The following is a 23,352-nucleotide window of genomic DNA, read 5'->3' as shown; positions in this document are numbered from 1 at the left end:
ATTCTTTTTGTTAGTTTTACTATCTTCACAGTTTTTAAAAATTCGCCAACAATCAACTTCGGTTGCTCAAAATTTGGTTTTGATGTCTGGGTGACAAGCTCTTTCAGTGACCCAAATTTCGGCTCAATCAAAGATAACGGATTGTAGAGGTTCCCTTGTTGATGATTCATCATTAAAAATGAAACAGCCACATTAATGAATTCAATTTCATAAAAAAAAAGTTGAATCTTTGAATTTTCAAAATTTTTGTTCAGGTGTGGATTGTATTGAAAAACGAGCTAATAATGTATACGAGTTTTCTCTGAGCCACCCTATACGCATATTGAATCAAATCATCGTCGACGTTTACGCGGAGAGGGAGAAAAATGACACGTCGCGAGTCGACTCGAAGCCCAAACGCTAGTTGTCGGGGGGGGGGGGACGATTCGAGGTCGAGTCGAATTACTCGTGCGTCGTGCGGTACGTTGACGCGTGAGAGAAGAAGAGACGTAGGAAGGTGAAAAATCATTCGTTCGTCGTTAATACGATTACATTTTAATGATGAAGACGGCGGGGTGCCCGATCAATTATCGGGTGAAAAATTAAGCAGACCGGGGAACGCCGCGCCGGCGAGCGAAGCGAAGATAGACGGACGAAGAAACAAGTGGGCAGGCGAGCGGACCTGCAGACGGTCGGGGAGGTAACGCAAATACGTACATTCGTATACAACGTCGAAAAACCAGCAACGTCGCCCTCTCATATTACGAAAATCTCGAATACGAATCCGAAACCCGGGCACTTGCGACTCCTCCGCACCACCTCATCAAATTGTATAACACAACACACCTCTCTAGACACTACGTACACCACGTAGTAGTACGTAGAAAACGCACCATCGACACCGCGACCCGACCGTGGCCGCCGCCGGAACATTGAAGAGGCGCTAGCCCATCGCGAACGATACCCTTGCGAAGCTCAGGCTGCGTCGCACCGCGCCGCGCCTGGCGCTCTCGTCTTACGAGCGTCGTCGTTGTAGTAGTAGTGGTAGTGGTGGTGGTAAAGCTGCAGCAATAACGTAAAGTTTCATTGTTAATAATGTATTCTGGTTCACGGTTATTATTCGAAAGTACTTTAAGGGGAGAAAGTTTCGTCTGAGCCGAAACTTTTGAAATGTTGCCAAACCATTAATCAGAAGTTGTTTCCACGCTTATATCTTCCAACTTTATATATATATTGGGATATACATAAACTCGGCTTAATTGTATTTAATATTAAAGTTGTATTATGAGATAACTTTTTAGATAAGTTGTGGCGGCTGCTACTTGCGAATATCGCGCCTTCCCTCCTCTCCATTCCGATGCCTCGATATTTTTCTCGTTCGTTCGCTCGCTCGCTCGCTCTTTCGTTCATTCGTTCGTTTTTCCTACCCTGTCCGAAGCGTATACAACGTTGCAGCGTTACACGTTGCGATGGTACGACCGTACGACGAACTTTCGAAGCGCCAACGACGAATATGAGGTAAAAAGGCAACGGTGCTGTAGGTGCAGTTTTGCCCTAGGAAAAATAAAAAACCATCTTCTGTCCTCTTTGCTCCTCGCCCAGGTCAGCAAACGCCAAAACACCGCCAATCAGATCGACAATAACGCGAATATACCTACAAATCGAGAACAAGTATACACGCAATATCATCATTCTACGCGTACGTAGAAATGAAAAAGGCGCGCGCGAAAAAAGCCTCCTCTTCGCCCTCCGACCTTGTATATTGCTACACACACACACACTGGGAAAATCTCGCCGCCGCTCCGCGCCTCCGACGACCGACGCGCTTTTCTGTAAGATAAGCTTTCGTTATAGGTCTTCGCTCCCGATGGGTTGGTTGATCGGTTCGTTCGTTCGCAAGGGCTCGTTCTTCGTTCTCGACGTTCTCTACGGACCCGTAAAATATTAGAAGTGCGCAAAAATTTAACATCAAACTTTTCAAACTAAAGTTGAACTTTTCTTCTGTTCGTTATACTTTTTAAAAATCTCGTTGACCCTTCTCCATTCACGTCGTCGTCGTCGTCGTGGTATAGTCGTTGTCCTCATCTTCTTTGTTATTTCCTCTCCTTGCCTAGTCTACTCGTATCTTGGTTTCTCGTTGTATTTCGCGAGCTTCTTTCTTGAATTATCGTCGCGCGAAATCTTGCCCTATTTTACCTGTTTCATTCAGCTTTTCGCTCTTGTCACATGTGAACCCTTTTAACAAGCTGTCATTCCTTTTCCCCTCTCGAACTGTACTTGTTTTCGTAACGTAACTTGTTCGTTCTATATATTTCTTTCAGATTTTTAATTGTCAGTAGTCAGCGAGTAATTAAATTTGGTTGCAACTCCTATAGCGGATATGGCAATCTTCCCTCCATCAAACCACTTGGAATTTTTACAGAATTTTGCATTTTATGCACTTTTTCTCGTCATTTTTTAGCTCAAAGGAGATGTATGGTAACAGAGGAAGCTGGTGAAAGTTGGAGAGGGGGAGGGACCTGTTGTAATCTAATTCTAGTTACTTATATGTACACACCAGGAGGTGTGTCTGAAAAATTTTGAAAACATTAAACTTTCCCACGATTTAAAACAATATTCGTAACTGGAAAATTAAAGTAAATGCTTCTATCATTTTTTGGTACATGGTCTTGGAATGGAACATTCATGTCAGAATGGGGATGCCCTTTGAAACTTCGAAAATCTGTACTTATTTCTTGCTATAGTACAGAGAGGACCTTTTTTGATCTAAAAACAAGATGGCGAATTTGAATGAAGTGGGGAGAGGTTTGTGGTAATCTTGAATTTTTTTCAACATTATTTGAACGTGGCATTGCTGAAAAAAATGTTCGCTCCATTCATAGAACTTACATCTAGTCAACAAATTTTGGACATAGAACGATGGAAACAATGGGGGCAATAAAATTCAAACCTTCAAAGTGAGAGTCATGGAACCCCTTCTCCCCTTCCCTTAAATCATTTTTTATGCACCTACTTGATATATTTTTGAAATATCTGGGAAATTGGGAAAATTGGTTTGAAAAAGTGGGAAAAAGTGTGGGAAAATCACTTCCCCAAGACTCTGTTGAAATTTCCAAAACTATAAAATTTGATTTTTTTCCCCGAAATTCTCTGAAATTGAGCACTGTTTTTCTCTCGTCATGAATTTCGTTTTTCTTCTGTGTCACTGGTTCCCTCCTCATGTTTTTTCATTTTTTTTTCTTCAAAATTTTGAATCTGTTTTCAAATTAATTAACCCTGCAATCTGCATGTTATTGTAACATGATACTCTAGATGCTATTCATTACACAGCTACCGCTGAAAAAGTAGGACAACTTCATCAACAAAGAAAAGTAAAAAGCGGAGAGCCCCGGTTGAGTTTTACTCTTTATTTTATTCGTTTCCCTCTTATGTATCCTCACTACCTACCTACCTACTCGACTTGTGGAACGAGTAAAAAAAAAAGCACATGAAGTATCGCTATCTCCTCATCATCTTTTCACCTTTCACGAGCTCGGCGCGATAATACGTATAATACATTACAAACTCGAGAGCCGCGGATGGAAAAAAAATTATGAGATTTGTTCTACTCTCTTCGCATTTTCTGTAGGTCTAGGTACCTCGCTTCCTCACCCCATCAAGGGGTTTTCACCACGCTGCAACCTCCATCCCCTTGTTTGCTCCGTTTTGCTTTCTTTCGTACCTCGCGTTGCACAGTATACTACGCTAACTACTTTGGTACTAAGTGTAAAAGTTGTTGTTTCAACTTTAATGAATTTTTTCCAAGTTTAAGCGATGAGATGGCGTACCTATACTTTTTTTTCGTCACCCTCCGCGTTTCATTTTGCCTTTCTATCGCGGGATTTTTTTACGTAATGAAGGTTTTTTCTTTTCTCCTTTTTTTTTTTTTTTTTGCTACTTCGCTTCAACGACACCACTTCATTTCGATGTTCTTTTTAGCGTTAGTAGGTATTGCTGTAGTTGCAAAAGGAGTGTGAAAAGTGGTGTTTGTCGTAGTATTAGAAAAGCTAGGTTTTTGAATAAAGTGAATGAAAGTTGGTGTATGTACTTGGTTAAGAGAGAATAAATGCATTGAAATAGTGTATGGGGAAAATAATGAATACTACGTGTAATTGATGGATAATTGATTGAAAAATGGTCACGGATGTGAGTGGCACTCTGTTGAATTGATAGAGGTGGTTTGAAATCAGTCATCCAACTCGAATATCTTGACTGGACGATGTGCATCTGTTCTTCGGATACTCTGTGTGTAGTAGGTTTACCTACCTACTTACTGTGTATTCTACTGTTCGAGTGTAAGTTTTTCTCTTAAATTTTACGAGTCAGTTCTGAATACTTTTTACGTTCAAAAATCGTTAAATTTAATCGTGACGAGTTAATTTCTCCGCAAACCCTGGTTAAATTACTTAGCTGATCATCAAAAATCTTAACACTTTCGAAATCTACTATCTTCTTTACATTACTCGTATGTTCGTACTTCGTAGTGCAACCTGTCCAATGTAAGTGTGGTATATCTTCAATAAAAGCCCACTATCCAATAGTATTTCAACAACGATGTTCACGCTACCGTCGTCGAAGTCGAAATTTAAGATTACGATACGCGTATAGCCTCGAGCCTGTGTATCTGTGTAAGTAGTAAGTACACAATAAAAATTAGTATACTTTATCGAAGTAACACTTTCGACAGATAAAAATAAAACAAACGACAATGTGTATCGATTTTCAAGTACTCGGTGTTCGGATACTTATCTAGTACGAAACGAATATAGACCAAGTGCAAATTATCGCACGAAAGTGTTGAAACAAAAATCATCGATATTTGAAAAATTACCACCGACAGAAAATCAATTACGTTTGAGTGCTCAGGATGGATGGACATTGTATACCTTTACTGGCTTAGAACCTACTTTCAATTTTGAATAATGTGCTAATATATCGAAAAATGAAGTCTTATCACGCTTGAGTGAGTAGTTGTCGTGCAGTATTTCTTGAAAAAAATTATTTGACAGTTACAAAAATAAAAATATCTATCAGTTTTCGCGCATTTACTGGTTTGTAAGTCATGGCAGAGTAATTATGACATACCTATTGTATTGATGAATTACTCATGTCGACTTACGTCGTGGTGTTATAATTTCAAGAATACGTATTCGTCGGCTGTGGCTTATTCGACCAAGGTATCTTTTAAGATTATTTGTTGAGTTTTTGAGAAATAATTTTCAAAAATTGTGGAAGATACATATCAACAGCAATCCATGAAACCACAAATAATTACAAATAATCAAAAAATGGATGTAATTTTATCAAAATTGTGTTGAATTTTTTACCGAAAGATATTGGAAACTTTTTTTTGAGGTTACTAGAAAGTTAATGTTATCTGAAGTGATTTATGACAAATGGAAAATCAAATTAAAAAAATATAAAAATCGTCTCAAATACTTAATGCAAACATTGCTCAAAATGCCAAAAATGTCTTCACTATATTAGGAAATATCATCTCCACCCCCCCCCCCCCCATTCATCATCAGGAAATCACAGTTTTTCACCATTGAAACGTGTGTCGAGTGCTACATAAATGTTGATGAAATTTGCCAATAAATGCTAGAAAAAATGTTAAAAACGTTTTAAAATGAGAAAAAAACCTAAAAAATATCGCTGAAAAGTGATGAAATTTGAATGAAATGTAACAAAATTGAGCTAAAATTTCATAGAAGCATTGTTGAAACTTTTTCCCAACATGAACTTTAAAAAATATGAAATTTAATCGAAATTTCACGAAATGCATCGAAAATTTTGTGAAAAATTATTTAAGAGCATTAAAATCAATAAGAATTACCACGAACAGAAAAAAAAATTTGTCGAAAATTGTCAAATTAAAAAATAAAAGTAAATTGCATAAAACATTGCTAAAATAATTTAAAAATTCGAATAAAGTACCTATTGAAATCTCTGAAAATTACCAAAAAGTAATAAAATTTGCCAAACTAATGATCAGTGCCATCCCTGGATTTTCAGTGAACTGTGATATTTGACTTTTTGAGGGAGCGTTTGACAACTCTTCTAACCTGAAATTCGTTTAAATAAGCGACCTTGCAAATCGATTAAATAATCTGAAGATTTGAGGCGCTTTCAAAGAAAGCTGTCCTTGAGTAAGTACATAGCGAATTTCAAGAATTGTTGATGCCTTCGAATTGGATTTTTCAGACTCCAAAATTACTCTGTTTCGGTCGGATTCTCTTTTGGCAAACGTTAGAACTGACCATGGCCGGAATATTGCTACGATTGCCCTTTGTAAACCATCTATCCATCCAGACAAACGCAGCTCTTTCAGACGTCGAAAAATGTCGACAACGTGTTTTGTATGCGGAAATGGAGGGTTTGCCTACTTCGTATCAAAACAATCGCATCTTGCCTAGGATATTACAACAATTAAATCGAATAAACGCGCGATGAACATTGAAGACAAACCAACTAGGCGCAGGTGGCGTCCAGCGACCACCAAATCCAGTATCCAGTTAGCCAGTTACCATACCGCTGAGCTTTAAAAAAGCCAACGAATCATCGACTCTAACTCACGTTTCCACGTACTTACTAGTAGATAACGCTTTAACAACAACAACAACAACAACAACAATACGCAAACCGACCAACGAAAAAAAACCACATCATCTGTACGATTGGACACAAGCGAGAGTGAAAGAGACGGCAGACGATCAAGAGTGAGAAAGACTGCAGGTATTTACAGACAGCCAAAGTACCTTACCTATAGTGCCGAAGAGAAGAAAAGGAACAACGCAACCGGGAGAAGAAGAACAAGAGGGAAAAAACCGCCAAGTCTCGAATGCGGGTATAATAACGTCAACCGGTTGGCTCTGGCGACGAGAGTGAAACAAGTCGATGCCGCCGCCACTGCTGCGCGCACACGCGAATACCGTATGCCCACGACAACCGGTGCAAAGCGGTGCGGTGACGGACGTCGGAGGTGGCGGACTGGCGGCGCGATATACGCGTATTGTTACCTATACCATACCAGGTACTCTACCAAGTGTGTATCTGCATCAGCTTTTTCCTATACGTATTATAGCTGAACATTTTTATACACTGCATTATAGGTTTAGGTACTCGGAAACATATGCGACCATTACCAACACCATTACGTCTATTATTGCTGTTGCCGTAGCCGTTGTTGCTGCTGCAGAAGTAGAGGAAATCGAAAACAGTCTGCAGTGGCCACGACTGCACCGGTTGCGCAGCCAGCTAACGATGATTGCTGCTAATGTGGTGTGCGATGATCGCTGTACATTTGACCAGTTTTAGAATCTTAATGGTGGTTCAATATTCTTTCTATCTGCGAGGTGTACGTAGGTCTACACGCAAGTATTGATTGTACGCGCCGTGAACTACAACTACCAATACCCTACAAGATGCTGAACCAATATTACGAGCACACGAGGTCCAGTCTCTGAACCTACTTGCTTATGACGACCACCGCGCCGGTTTCAATGTACCTAGCTACCTACCTACTCTGTACAAGATACGAAGATGTACAACTTGACCACTCGTCTGCATCAGCAGATTATGTACGCTACTCACGATGTACCATTTCTACTACAACACAACGGGCTGGCTGCTCCCTCCATATCTTTCAATCATCTCCTTCACGTCATCTTCGTAATCGCCACCGTAATACCTACTGATGGTCGTCGTCGTTGTCGTCGCTGCGGTGGATGGCGCTGACGCTGATTTACAATCGCCACTGTCACTGCCTTGCCTCCTCCTCAGGCTTCAATCTTCGTCCATTGCTCGCATCAGACGTATCGGAATATGCGCGGCGAGGTGTGCCATGCCGGCCGGTTGATCATATCTCTAGACGTTCGGATTTATAACACCCTGGAATCGGTCGACCAGCCGTTTGCGGATACTCGTTTGATTACTTGCAGTGCTGGGTGTACGAATATACAAAACTGCTGTTGTTATTTTTTTGTGATACGAACTGTGGAGGCGGTCGGCACTGGAGTTCAAACCAGAGAAGACTCTAGCCTACAGAGTTAGACTACTCGAGTTTTTATGTGCAGATAGTGATACCGATGTTTGACTGGTATATGATTGGTCATTTCTCATGATTCGATTTTTAACGTAGGACCCTTGGCGATTTCCTCTACATGTCAGAAGAGTACATGCATACATACATCGTGCACTATCACATGATATAGACGTCAATTACGATATTGACGCAGCACATCCTTCATTATCGAAATCCGGTCATCGTTATCGAGATTTTGCGCACTGGACACCGCACGTTAGCGCCTATTTTGTCGCCACCGGTGTCATATCTACTCCACTGAAGCAATGATGACTGTACGTATGTATTACCGGAATGGTGATAGCGTACATCCAGTTCATTTTTTTTAGGATCTGACTAATTGTAATAGTTGTTTGCATATGTGTACTATATGTCATGTCATGTGTAGCAAATCAAAAATACGAGTCAAAGGTATGATAAAGTACGTGGAAAACAGAGAATTATCAAAAAGACGTTTCTAATTTGGTTTTCAAGTTAGCTTTTGAATCACAGATTTATATCGTGACTCAATAATTTGGAACAAAATCGCTGTATTTTTCACGCTAGCTCAGCTTGATTGAAATGAAACACAATCGAGAGAGTAATTTTGCGAAATTGATCAAGTTTAAATACTATTTTTGAGCGATTGCGATCCCGAGCACTTTCTTTTAATACTTTTGGTAGTTTTGTGGTAACGTTATGAATGACAGATTTGATGAACAGTGATGCGATTGGACTGATTGAAATACTCGTATATAAAATCATCTTTGTACTCAGTATCATCACAAAAATGTTTACATTTTAACCCCCCTCTCCCTTCACACCCTTTCAACGATTAAGGTAGAGACTGTAGAACTTCAATGTACAGAAAATGAACCGCCAAACCGAGATACGTATTTCGTGATGTCTAATTTTCGGGCATGTGCGGTGTATTATGTTGAACAGATACACCGTCGATTAACCTGCGACCTTCCAGACGAGCGCGGCTCGGTGCGGCGAGTCCGACTGTACACGAATTTACGATGAAGTATATTCCTCTCCTCAAACTACCTACTCTATTAGTTTACTAATTTATATGCACGATACGTGAGGTTTCAATGGACCAAAGTTTAATATTTCCTCCTTACGAGTACATATTTCCATTGAAAGATGAAACAAAAAATCAGATGAAATTCGTCATATCAAACAAGTTTTTGATTCGTTTTTCGGTCGCTAGTATGCGATGCTCGAATATGACGCTAAAACAATGGAATATTTTTAAAAGTGTTATTTTTTGGCAATTTCAATGAACCCGAACCGAAACAAAATCTGATCTCTTGAACCCTGAACCTGAATCTGATCCCTTAAGGGTATTCTTTACCACGCGTTATCAGTAGGTTCGGTTCGCGAAAAATGCCCAACTTATGCACCTGATTACTCCGTGAATTCTCAACCGATTTTATTGCGATTTGTTTTAAAATGATGTTAATGCCTTTGTCTAGCCGATTACGTAGCGATTTTTTGCAATTATCAATTTATTTTTCTCAAAAAAAGCTTCGAAAGTATGGTAAGTTGCGAATCGCCAAGCAGGCAACTGAAGGGTTATATCAAAAATGTGGCGACGTACTCAGCTAGATCTCTTTTTTTTGAACCATACTGTGAAACAATTTTTTTAAAAAAGTTGAAACTTGCGGAGTAATCAGGTGTATAAGTTCTGTACTCTGATGGGTGGGAGCGGGTGGCGGGACATGAGACATTCCAAGTAACAGTTCAGCCTAAAAAATATAGAGGGTGTGTGTGGGTGTTGGACGTTATGAAGAAGGGTAGTTTCGTTCTTCACAGATTTTGTGTTTTTGTGTATTTAAAGCTTAAACCGGTTTTACAGTTTACTTCTTCCGACTTCTCTTGAGGTTACTGGTACTGGGTGTCGATTTAGTTTTCTAATTCAATAGGCAAGGCAAGGCGGCCGCCTAGAATGGTAAATTTTATGAAGGGAGGGAGGGGGATAAAATTTGAAGAAATTACAAAACTAACAAATTATGGAAAATTTTCTTTTTCAAAAATAAAAAATAGAAAAAAACGTTCCTTAATATCAACTCAATAGTCAACGTCGAGAAAAGTTGGTGTTTTTTTCCTATTGTCAAAATTTTGTTTTACCTACTTCTTGAAGTATGAAATTTCAGAAGCTTGTTCTTGTTCAATTTTTTAAAAATAAGTATCAAATTTTGAAAAATAGACTTTTCTGATCGTCAAAACTGATGTTTTTACTTCTTGAATTAACAATTTTTTAAAGCTTAAGCTTTCAGTTCACGTAAGTATAGGCCTGTTTGGTTTTCTTTTCAACAATACTCGAGTTTCACCTAGGAAATTTTTTTGATACGTTTGTCATGTATGTACCTAGTGTACTACCTACTTAGTAAAATTTCATTTTTTTTCATCAATAAATTGAAATTATTTGAGTACCTACTTACTAGTTTCTAATATTTAGTATTTTAGTTTAATGACAAATTGGTTAAAATTGATACAAATTTTTCGAGTTCATGAAATTGGCAATAATGATCGAAAAATTGACACAACTGAATTCCAAAGTATTCCACCAGTTTCAGAAATTATATCTTTCGATGTTTTGCCTTAATACAAAATATTTGGGAAGAAACAATTTTCAAAATACTAATTTACCCAAAACTAATCAATTTTAGAATACATTTTTAACCACTCAGTAGAACTCTAAAAGAGGTCTTGGATTTTGAGGACAATGAAGACCTTGATCATTGATCGACGCCACGCAGAATCTCAAGTATACTATCTTTTAGAACTGGGGCAGTTCTTTTTGAAAAGAGGTGGAGGTAGTAGTAGAAGTAAAAAATCACAATGCATATTTTGAAAAATTTCCTCTCTTTGAGGAAAATTTGCACGTCTGAAAAGAACATTCAATTGCAATAAAAGACGAAGCTAGTCGTATAAAAAGTACTTACTTATATTAGTTGGGGGACCCGCATAAGGATCAATTGCAGCCCGCAGCCTATCCTCCGGGACAACTTTTTTTAAAGGGGAGTCCTAAGGAACTGACAAAATTTCAAGTGCTTAAATGCCTTTTTCGATTCTTGGTGAATTTTTGAAAATCAAAACACCAAAAATGAGGGGGAAAAATTAAAATCTCGCCAAATTGACCTAGAAAGCTGACATTTGGAATGTACCCTATTTTTGACCTGCCAAATCGATTGGAAACTGTTTCAGACCGTTTAGAGTAGTTCTGGAGCCTCCAGAAGATTTTTAAAACTTGAAATTCCCACAAAATTTCATGAAATGGTGTTGGAAAAACGAAATTCATTCTGCAAACTAAGGTTACAGGTGCCATTGAAAATCACCAAAACTGTCAAAACTGTGCAGTCCTCTGAAAACATTTCGAGAAAAACTTTATTTATTCAAATATGGGGGAAAAAATTAAAATCTTACCAAATAGACCTAGAAAGCTGACATTTGGAATATACCCTATTTTTGACCTGCCAAATCGATTAGAAACTGTTTCAGGCCGTTTAGAGTAGTTCATCTGGACCCTCCAGAAGATTTTTGAAATGAAATTCCCACAAAATTTCATGAAGTGGAGTTGGAAAGACGGAATTCATTCTGCAAACTAAATTCAATACGCTACGAAGTCGACTGCAGGTGGATTTCAAGTCATTTTAGAGTCTCCAGCGACTTTTTGAAAGTTACTGAAGCTTCCAGTAGATTTCTGAAACTTGAAATTTTGTGAAATGGAGATGAAAAGCGGAAATTTACTCTGCACTCTAATTTTAGCACTCTCCGAAGACGACTTCAGGTGGGTTCAAGTCATTTTGAAGCCTCTCCTGCGCCTTTTTTGAATTCAATTTTTTTTAAAATGCCACAAAATCTGTCCGAATTAGCTCTAGCTTGTACTGTGCATAATAAATTTCGGTTTTCCAACTCCATTTGATGAAATTTTATTGAAATTTCAAGTTTCAAAAATCTGCTGGAGACTCTAGGAATAGTTTTCAAAAAGTCTCAGGAGGCTCCAAAATGACTTGAACCCACCTGAAGTCGTCTTCGAAGAGTGCTAAAATTAGATTGGAGAGTAAATTTCCGCTTTTCATCTCTATTTGATGAATTTTTGTGAAAATTTCAATACTGGAGGCTCCAGTAACTTTTAAAAAGTCGCTGGAGACTCTAAAATGACTTGAAATCCACCTGCAGTCGACTTCGTAGCGTATTGAATTTAGTTTGCAGAATGAATTCCGTCTTTCCAACTCCACTTCATGAAATTTTGTGGGAATTTCATTTCAAAAATCTTCTGGAGGGTCCAGATGAACTACTCTAAACGGCCTGAAACAGTTTCTAATCGATTTGGCAGGTCAAAAATAGGGTATATTCCAAATGTCAGCTTTCTAGGTCTATTTGGTAAGATTTTAATTTTTTTCCCCATATTTGAATAAATAAAGTTTTTCTCGAAATGTTTTCAGAGGACTGCACAGTTTTGACAGTTTTGGTGATTTTCAGTGGCACCTGTAACCTGTTGGTTTGAGCTATTTTGGTTTAGCACTGCACTTCCATCAAAAAAGCGACATCTTAGAACACGATCACTGGCAAAAAATTGGCAAACTTTAGTGAAATATTGAAAAATCTCTCTCATCATTCTTAAATTTTATCAACAAAATTCGCAAAAATGCAATAGCTCTTTATTACGCAACTCGAAACAAAATTTGAAAAACATGTGAAGCCCCTTGTCTTCTAAAAAAAAATATTGACCCAAAAATTAAAAAACGTTTTGATCGTGTAGCATTTTTCACCCTCAAAAACGATGAAAAATGGAAAAAAATTTCCATCAGAAAATTGATTTTGCGGAAAATGTTTATGAAGTGGAACTTTCTTATCATTTTTCTCATTCTCGAGATCAGTGTGAAAAGTCCCATCAGAATCACCCTCAAAAATTCCATATTTCGCATGAGTATGTCCTCTCTTCTTTTACTAATTTAGCTTACTGTAGTCTTACTCACTGTAGGTATCTATAACACTTGCGAAGTTGCGAGAAAAAAAAAACCGATTCGCGCAGTGGCAATTTGATTGGCACTTTTTTTTGCCATTCTTGGCAAAAGAGTGGTAAAGCTCAAATTGAAATGAAAACCAGACGAAAATGCCAGTGATGGCAATTTTGAAAACTTGCTACAATACAGATTACACTCTGTTTATGCTAGTTTTGACAAAATTTTGCCAACGTTTACAACATTTTGCCAATAGTGACAAAACTTTGTCCGTTAAATTTCAAAAAATAATCTATTCGCAGAAGTGGGGAAGATAAGATGAGATTAGGCAGAGTCGAGCGCATGTTCCACTCTGCCTCGTTGGTTACTTCATACTTTGGTTCAGTTTTCAGTTGATGGTGAAGTAGTGAACACATTGTACAGAAATTTGGTTATAATTGATGCGTGAAAATGTCGTCTGGAAGTCGAAGATGAATCAGTAAGTACCATATATCTGTATACATCTATCATGGGATAGGTACCATGACTTTTGTTTTATCTTGTTGTGGGTATCTGTAACTTCCTATACCTATGCACGTACGTATTTTGCGAATTGATTGCAAGTGATTCAGACGTTATGTTACAGTGATCGTTGAGGAAATCACATCATCTGGTATCATAACTTGGGTGTATTTATGCTCACCATGTACCAGCCAAGTCTTTAGATTATGCAGTTTCCATAATGATAGTCTAATGAAAACAATACTGTAACAATGTCTGAATCACTTGAAAACCAAATTACATAATATGCATGTACCTACTTACAACAAGATAAAACAAAGCACATGGTACTAATGCTACAATGAATGTATACAGGTACATATAATTAGGTACAGATTGATTTTCGACTTCAGACATTAATTGCATCATTCCCTGCAACTTTGACCGTTAAAATAAACGATTTTCAAATTTCAAATGTGTTCTTTACAGGTACCTAAATCAATTGCCATAGGATTGCCACTGAGTGGCAAAATCATTGGCAAAATAATTGCCAATGAGATTGCCAGCAGTGGTAAAACAGAGGCAAAATAATTGCCAATTAAATTGTCACTAGTGGCAAAACGGTGGCAAAACATTTACCAATGAGATTGCCACCGGTGGCAATCTTATTGGCAAAATTTAATCTTTTGCCACATTGGCAAAGTTAAAATGCTGTCTTCTCATTGGTTGGAGCTTTGCCATTATATTGCCTTTTTTTTGCCATTAGTACACCTAGTGGCATTGGCAAAATATTTTGCCATTTGCGCGAATCGGGAAACTGAGAGAAAAAGTGTAAAAATACACAGCAGGGTGTAGGTATGGGTAGGTAGAGTGTACATATACGTACAGTACAGTAACGTAAAAATCATTCTTGTTAGGTTTTTTTAGGGAAAGAATATCGGAGCCCTGGTAATAGGTATAAAAATACACAGCAGGGTGAAGGTAGGGGTGGTGTACAGAAAAGTCACTCTCGAATGTATCACTCTAAAACTAGTATACTGTACAACAAGAAGCTTAGACAGTTTAAAAAACTAGGCAAGTGCGGGGAGAAGAGGGTGAGTATTGTTAAGAAAAGGTTGCGTAGTATGCACAAAGATGCACTATTGTCTGAATGTGAATGAATAGAAAGAAGAAATGCACCTCTGCAGTTCGTGATTTTTGGTCGTTCGCGAGGTAAATCACCAAATGTAAACATATATGTTAAGGAAAAACTGGTACGCAACCAGAAACCACACTTAGTGATAACGGTGTAAAGAATACCCTTAAACTACATAGAACCTCGAACCTGACCATTATTCGCGATCTTTTGGGTTCAAGGACACAACTGCTGGAAACGAATTGGTTGAGATGAAAATTCCGAAACTAGAACAATTTTCAGTAAATTTTTTTGAACTGGGTGAGGCATTTTTACTTTTTTTTTTCTCGAAAATATTATTTGAGGTGTTCCCAAATTGCGAACCCCGATTCCTGACCCGTTATTGCCTCCTTAGCCTTTATTGAATCTTCACTTCATTTTTAATCATAGGCAGAGAAACCCTTTTGAATACAAAACTTTGAACAGGTATCTGCTCTGAGCTGCACTTGTGCAGTTCGTATATGAGTTATTTATTGTACATTACATAAGTATACATATATTATGATTTATTGTATTTAATACCTTTTTCATTGATTTTTCGTGTACTTATGCATGTTATTTTTTTGGAATGTTGCAGGTGAGTTCAATGTTTGCAGAATCCCTCTTTTATCATTTTTGATCGATGTATCTCAGTGAGTATATGTATTAATTCAATTTGAAATGAAACTACCTGACACCGGGGAAACGGAAACTCAGAGTTATTAGAGTCTAGATCCAAAATGCTGCATATTCAAAAATTGATCTTTTCGAATAAACTAATTAGAATACTGATTCAGGGTCCTGCCTTTTTGCAAAAATGATTGTCGACGTCTTTGTTTCTGTAAAAAGTAGCAAAAATCTCTCGCCTTCTGCCTAAATTGCCAAAAATTTGTTGAAAGTTGACTCTGTTTTTGTTTTTTTTGCAAAAAATTCTGAAAAGTCTCGTACGTTTTCAAAGATGTGTCCTAATGTGTCGCTTTTTCACTAGAAATGTCTAAAAATCCATTTCATTTTGCTAAAATTGTCAAAAGTTTCACTTTTTGCCAAAAATTTCGAAATTTTTACTCTGTTGCCTCAAATTGCCAAAAAAACTAGATTTTTTTTTTCAAAATCAAAAAGTTGTAAAATCGTGTTTTTTGAGGGTGGGGGGGGCAAAATTTGCGGAAAAGTGTCACTTTTTTAGTTCCAATTGCCAAAATGTCATGAATGGCATAATATCATAAGCTGTACCTGAAATAATACCACGTAACACACGTCGATATCGATGCCGATTACTTTTTAAGAACACGTTTATAACGTTCCAAAAATTCGCACGCCATGCCATAATCGCGCTATTATTATCAAGGCGAATGGAATCGTTTGAACAGGCAGCGTAATTACCTTCATTACCGACAATTATCCGAACATCTCGGCCATCATCGTTGTCATCGTCGTACCTAAAACAAAAATCACCTCTTCTGTTCACCAACACCGCACCTCGCTCGCCCACTTTCAACATCCTGTACCAACTACTTGTGGCATGGCATGGCATGGCATGGCATGGTATGGCGCTGACTAACACTAGTACTAATGTATCCACTATCCATCGTCGAAGTCTATCGACGACGCCGACGACGTACCTCGACGACTCTGGTATCCTCCCCTGAAAACCGGACCATTATATTAATATCGAATCGATGGTACTAAGACGAACTGAAAACCGAATATGATTTTCCGTTTGTAGAATGAGAGGCTTCCTCCCTCTCTGGCCGAATAATATAGTCGGAATTAATCGTACAGAAATATGTATAGATCGTAGAGATCGCTAGATCGCACGCCGTAGTCGTATTGTGTTCGGTTGGTTATCGGTGGTAATTCGACAGAACACAAAAACGACGCTACATTGTTAACAAACCTCACGTGTAAACCGGTTTTATGGATATAACGTCGATTAATACTTACTAACAACCATTTGCCTTTTGCCTGGTTACCTATCTTTCTCTTGTTCTATTGGTTACTCGCTTACTCTTACATCTGTAGATGGATGACATCTCTTCTAACCATAACCGTTTATGCTCTCTCTAGTGTACGTCGAGCTGACGACGGCGAGCTCCCATCTCTCTATCTCTCTCGCTCATCGTCTTCCTATTTCTATAACTTACACCATTGTCGTCTTTTCCCCCCTACGAAATCGTTCTCTTCCCATTCCACTGCTCATTTTTACCTGTTCAGGTATATACCTATGGTATATCTTACCAAGGATACCGTAGATGAGGTAAACTATGCAGGGCGCCCCGACTTATACTCACACTCACTAACTTATATGAGATTGCATATCTACCTGTGTATAGATATATTTGGTGTGTCTGTGTAAACCTATACACTCTTACGTGTATGTATATCTACTTAATTGAACGTTAAAATTGCGCGAATTGTTAACAACTCTTTCTTCTTCTCTTCTCGTCACGCCGTCTTTTTCTTTTTCATTTCCATTTCCCTGTCGCGAACGCGCGCGCTACTTTTATTTCATACGTCATTGTGTGTACATTACGTACTCATGTATGTACATAGATATTGTATTAATGTACGTATAGGTACCTCTGCGTATATCATAACCAGTCGACAGGCAGACAGGCGGAGAAAAAAAATAACGAAATTGAGAATACGACGACGATAGTGGGTGGATGGTGTCGGGGTGAGCCCAGAAACTCGCTAGCTGTTTCGGTATCTTCTTCGAAATATTGTATCTGCACACGTGTAATTTCGCTACGTGTTGTTGCTGCTCGAGCATAAATCTAAAATTTTACATGGCACGAAGGTAAAAAAAAAGGTGTAGAAAGAAAATGAATTTTTTTCATGCATCTTGAAGAGAAAAATCCTAATACATACAGCAAATAAGTTAATAATTTGTGAAAGTATAGACTTTTTTATTCTTATTTTCCAATTGGAACAGTGCATTTTCAGCGTTACGGTTGCAAAGCCCTGTCTTTTGCTAAAATTGTGAAAGTCTACTTACCTTTCTGCCAAAAATAGCAAAAAATCTCTCATTTTGTCAAAATTTCCAAGTAGGATACCTAGTCTCATTTCTTGCTAGAAATAAGTCTCTTTTTCTAAGAAAATACCAAAAAATGTTACTTTTCAGCCTAAAAATTGACCAAGGAAAGTGTTCCATTTTCAAGAAAGATTGCGAGCTATAAATTGTACCAAAGTCTTGCTTATTGCCAAATACTGCCGAAAATTAGAAGACAAAAGCTTTTGCCTTTTGAAAAAAAATTGCGAATAAATGTAATTTCTTTTACATAATTTCCAAAAATTGTTAATTTTTTATTTTTTCGAAAATTATCCAGAAGGCTTGCTTTAGGTATTTGCCAGAAATTGCAGAAAATCATGTCACTTTTTTGGCAATAATTCGAAGAAAGTCCTACTAGTGGAGGCAAATTATGCAAAAGTACAAAAAAATTGCTATCGACGAGAAATTTGGCATACTTGATTTTTTCGCCAGAAATTGCTACTTTGCTGCAAAAAATTGTCAAAAAGTCCGGATTTTTCATCAAAAAGTTTTAAAATAGTTCAACTTTTTAAAATTAAAAACCAGAACAATAATAATTAGTAAATTCGTAATGTTGTTCTGTGTTTTGATTTTTTTTTTTGAAAACATTGAATTGAATACCAACCCGATGCAATCTCGATATTTTCAATTTTCATAAATGCTTTCAAAAAAAAATCATTGCAGCTCAGACCGCTGTGTTTCGATGTACATACTTGGCTTAACATTTGATATTTTTCATTTTCAGCGTTACGTGTTTTTCCTTCTTTCTCCCCTTAGATTTCCCGCCAATTTTAGTCAGAAAGAATGTTTTTTTTTTTTTTACATAAAAATGTCGATTTATCCTCTCGTTGTCGTTTTATCTCCATTTGACCATTGTTTAGGTTCCCTCGTACTTACACAATAATATACGCAAGTCACAAGTGTGGTACAAGAAGATGAATAAGTACTCACGCGGTAGAAAATAACGTTTTTTGGCGTGTTTTCTTTTTTCTCAAGTTTTTTCCTACTTCTGTGCTGTTTCACCCTTCCGCATTTTGGTACGTCGTTGTATCGTAGCGATATTTTTGCTAGGTTTTTGAAAAAAAAAGTCGTGAAAAAACGACAACTGGCAATGGAAAGAAGGAGATACGATCGAAACGTGTATGGGTTTGTTATTATTTTGGTCAGAGAGCTTTCAAGCTTCTATAGTGCACTGAAAACTTGTGGAGGGATTGAGAATACGTGTAGTGTTGGTGGATTAAGCATATACGAGTACGAGTACAAGGTGTGATGGTCTACGAATGAGAAGGCAGCGAAGAGAATAGTGTATATGGTGCGATAGCTGGAGATTCATAGACTAGGGGAGTAGGTAGATGTGTAAAGTACACGTTCTCTTTTAAAGCTAAAGGCTGGAGTTAAGCGTTGTAGTGCTTTCCAGAATTGCCGGTTTACGCTGTTGATTTCTCGAGGGAGGAGGTACCTCTACCCTATACCTACAGTACTACCTACCTAATTCGTCGCGAAAATATTTTTCGATCGGTTTTGACGAGTTGGTCGATTGGAAAAAATGAGAAAAATTGCCTGCTTTTCGGCCGAACGAGTCGATTTCAAGTTAATTATTTGTCGGACGTTTTCAACACAACCAGCCCACCACTATTTTCCATTCCAGGTACGATTAAAAGAAACGTTCGTTTGCTGCGTTAGGTTAGGATAGGAAGAGGGGGCAGGTTGAAAAAAAATTTCGACAATACGAAATCGTGTAATTTTGTTCGAGTGAAAAAGTTATCTATCGTTTGACCTACATTAAATTGCCGGTTGATAAGATACGCGTAACATGCGGTATTTTTCAATTTCGTACCTTTTGTGTGGCATATACGCTGATGGGACATAATGACATGGAAATACATAGAAAATTGCGTGTATTAAGTGTAGCCTACAGGGTGTCGTGTAAATTCTGATCGGTTATTTTGCACAGTTTTTCTGGGTTTAATTATTTTGGATTTATTAGTTTAGATATATTTACAGGGTGTTCCAAAAAATACGAAACGTGTTTTAAGTGTTCGATGATGAAAATAATGTGAAAAATGAGTAATTTGTTTTAAAAATAGCTATTTTACTAAAATGAGTCTTCCGCAGTTGAAATTGAAAAAGAGCGTATTTTGTAATTTCTAGAACACCCTGTAGATGGATCCCGTATTTTTCATTCATCCTGCTCTCTCCTTTCTTGCATCGTAAGAAATCCAAAAATACATTCGAATGAATTGTTTCATTGCGTTTAAATGCAGTGCAAACATCAGGTAATTGTTGAGATTTATGGGGCACACTGTACATGTGCACCCAATACTTACTTACCATCTTTGAATTTTTCTATATTTGTACGAATTCCACGTACAGGTATAACGTACGTAATCGTTTCCTCTTTACGTAATGAATGTGGACGAGTATAATGCAGCCAGCTGTGAGCTGTACGTAGACTGCATTGTGTTAGTGTGCCTTCTTTTTACGAGTGTACTGCGCGTCTAAGTATGTATCCTCGAGTACATCGTACGTATCAGCATTGAAAAGTACAGTGGTTACGGATAAACCACACTAAATTGACCTAGTCGACAAAATCGTTCTTTGCTCGAACCTACTTAACTTGTGCATGTAATTTTATAAGTCTACTTTTGAATGGAGAAGGAGGTTAATGGGTAGGGTGGTTTTTAAATTCTTACATACTCCTAGTGCGAATGAGTGGTTCCACCAGTGGACCATTATTTAACCCAATTTTCGGAATTGAGAATTGGAGGGCAAAAAAAATAGAACATAGAACATTTTGTGTGTTTTTTTTTTTTTAAGAAAGAGTTTATGAAAGAATTGTGAAAAATGACGATTGAAATTTCGATTAGGATTGCCTTCAGTGTCTTAATAATTCGCCTATTATACAAATTTTTCGTGGAATTTTCTCTGTTCCTCAGATTAAGGTTCACACTTTTTCATTTTCCGTTACCTCCCCTCCCTTTTTTCGGCCGGTCAAGGCGTAAGAATTGAATAATTCGACGGTGCTACTGTGAAAGTGATATAATAATACATATGTATTTGTGGAGCTGACGATGTTCAAGCGACAGTTTTTGCTAACTCGTTGATAATGAGACTTATCGCGCCGCCAATCTTTTGTCTGAAGTCATAACATTCTAATGGTATGAACATTTTCAAGTTCTGTCTATTTAAATCAGATGATACGTATGTTTTCCGGTCTTATCGCACGCCAGCAAAAATCAGCAAATTTTATTTATTTTTAATTTTTATTTTTTTTTTCAATATTGCATGCGGATTATTTTTTTGTGATTGGAATAGCCACGGACAGTTAGAATATTAATGAAAATACCCAAAATTTAGACCACTTAGCGAGTCTGTGAACTCGAGATGGAATATTACTTCATCAGATTTTTTGAAAAAATTCAAGTGGGATGTTTTAAAATTACCCTCCATCGTTGATTACATAGATAAATATAGCTAATTGAGTCTATTTTCAAAAAATATGTATACTTCAATTAAAATATACATACATTTTTACGCAAATTATGGCCGAAGTGAACTTACTTTCTGACCGTCCCTCATATTATAACTAAGTAGCATTGTAGCACGCGGAGAAATTGTCCTCAAAAGTTGATAAGCGTGAAGAGTTCGATTGTTTAATATACCGTGCAGCAGCGTGAATATAATATTTAGAGATTCGTCGTCGGTCGATGATGAAGCGGGGCGCAGAGTGGTGACTATCGGGCTGAAGGCGTATAAATGTACTGTACGATGGTTCCAGGCTCCAGGCACCTCTACCTCTTATTAGGCTTACATTAAGTATTATGCCTGCGTGTATATTTTATGCCTTAACATGTAATATTTTTTTCTTTGCTTGAACTGTAGAGCTCGCCATTTTACGTATGAATTTGCCCCTCTCCCCCACCTTGACAGTGATTTATACTTACGTACGCAGGGTGCTCATTTTTTGGAGATAACTGAGAATCAGCTTCAAAATCAAAGTTTTACAAAATTAACTGTTTAAATTGGTAATTTTGTTTTGATTCAATTTTCTATCATCATTCTTTTATCTCGCAATAAGAAGATAGTGATACGACAACCCCTCCCCCGCGCTAATTGAATGTAATTGATGTTTAAATGACTTGTATAATTGAGAAAATTGGTCTGAAAAACTGGAAAAAACCAAGGAAAATAGTTTTTTCGAAAGGGTGGACATCCTGGTACATTGAGTACTACATAAGTATTTAAATTTGTATCCCATACTCTGCGTGGTATGGTCAAAAATTACTTACGAACTATCCATATAATTTGACCATTAATTACGGTACTGTGCTCATTAGCATTAGATTCAATGATTATAGCCCTTCTTTGTCCACCGAGTGGTCACTAGACTCCTTGCAATCATCGAGTTAGGTTTAAAAGAAGAGAAATTTCGATGAATACAGTTCTCACGAGATCCTATTAGATTGTCCAGCGGATGAGATGGAGTATCCACTACGAGTTCACTCTTCCAAAAAAAAAAGGCAATGTATTTGATTTGTAAACAAAAAAATAGTAATCTACAAAAAAAAAAAAGAAGAAGAAAGAAACTCGAAGGAAAATGTAGAATTTCATTTTTTGACTTTCGATGGACTTTAATTCTATTTTCCTTCCCCTCTCTGTCTTCCATATCTTCGCCCTTATTTCAACAACGAGATTTGACGAGTTCAGCTATAGATGTTGCTGTGACCTTTGTGCGAGCAAAAAATGTGACTTCTGGATTCTAGGGTAGGTATAAGGTACCTTAGAATGTCTCTCTCAGGAAGTTCTTAGTAAAGATTTCAAGGCGATATTCGTCCTTCAATAATTTTTATCTGCTATACGCGACAAAACAAGGATAGAGAGAAAAGAGCCGTTGTCACCAAACCAAATTTCTTGCAAAACAATCATCACAGTACTACTTTGGTGTACTTTATACACATTGTATTGATGTTTAAACCATAAATTTAACAAAAGAAAGGCGAAATGCTACAATGCTTCGATTCATTAGTCATTCGAATTCTCGAAATAAAGTGAGCGTGAAGGAATGAAAATGAAGAAAGACAAAAAAAAAAAAAAAATGGAAAAAAAGAAAGGGAAAAAGTCTGTTTACCTCCCTTCCCTTCGTACTACATTTTGTTGGAATAAGAACAATAAAAAGCATAAACCTGTCAGTAACATTTCCCTTTTAATAATTCCAGTTATTCGATAAACTAACAAATTTCAATGTTTAAACACCCTTATTAGCATTTCCTCGTTCATGTTCACGATGATAATATAGTATACAGTCTCAGTCTAGCGTTGTGTAGTAGTGTTGTAAGTAGTGCGGATATATAAAGTGCCTACGTGTTCTACCCACACACGTTCAAAATCCTTATACAACCCTCTTTAATACGCGAAACAGGGTCGTTGGCGACTCACCCTTCGACCGTTTCCACGTCGCCGCACATCTCGTCCTCGCAGACATATATATTCGTCATCGTGTCTACGCTTTATTCGCTCGTCATCCCTGTGTTAGCGCCGCCACCGACGACGTCTGTCCAAATCCAGGTACATTAATATACCATATTTTTATGCAAGATACATTGTCGTTGTTGGTATTTGATTGAAATTTATGTGA

At 37.5% G+C, this 23,352-nt stretch overlaps 1 protein-coding gene across 2 annotated transcripts in view; it reads left to right on the top strand.

Moving 5' to 3' along the window:
- CtBP (C-terminal binding protein) overlaps positions 1-23,352 on the top strand; it is an 87,033-nt gene that overhangs the window by 29,741 nt on the left and 33,940 nt on the right. The window lies entirely within an intron of this gene.

Source organism: Planococcus citri, chromosome 5, assembly GCF_950023065.1.
Source record: "Planococcus citri chromosome 5, ihPlaCitr1.1, whole genome shotgun sequence".
In the NCBI taxonomy this organism is placed as follows: Eukaryota; Metazoa; Arthropoda; class Insecta; order Hemiptera; family Pseudococcidae; genus Planococcus; species Planococcus citri.
Note: the sequence above shows the minus strand (reverse complement) of the source record. Positions and strands in the feature narration are given on the sequence as shown.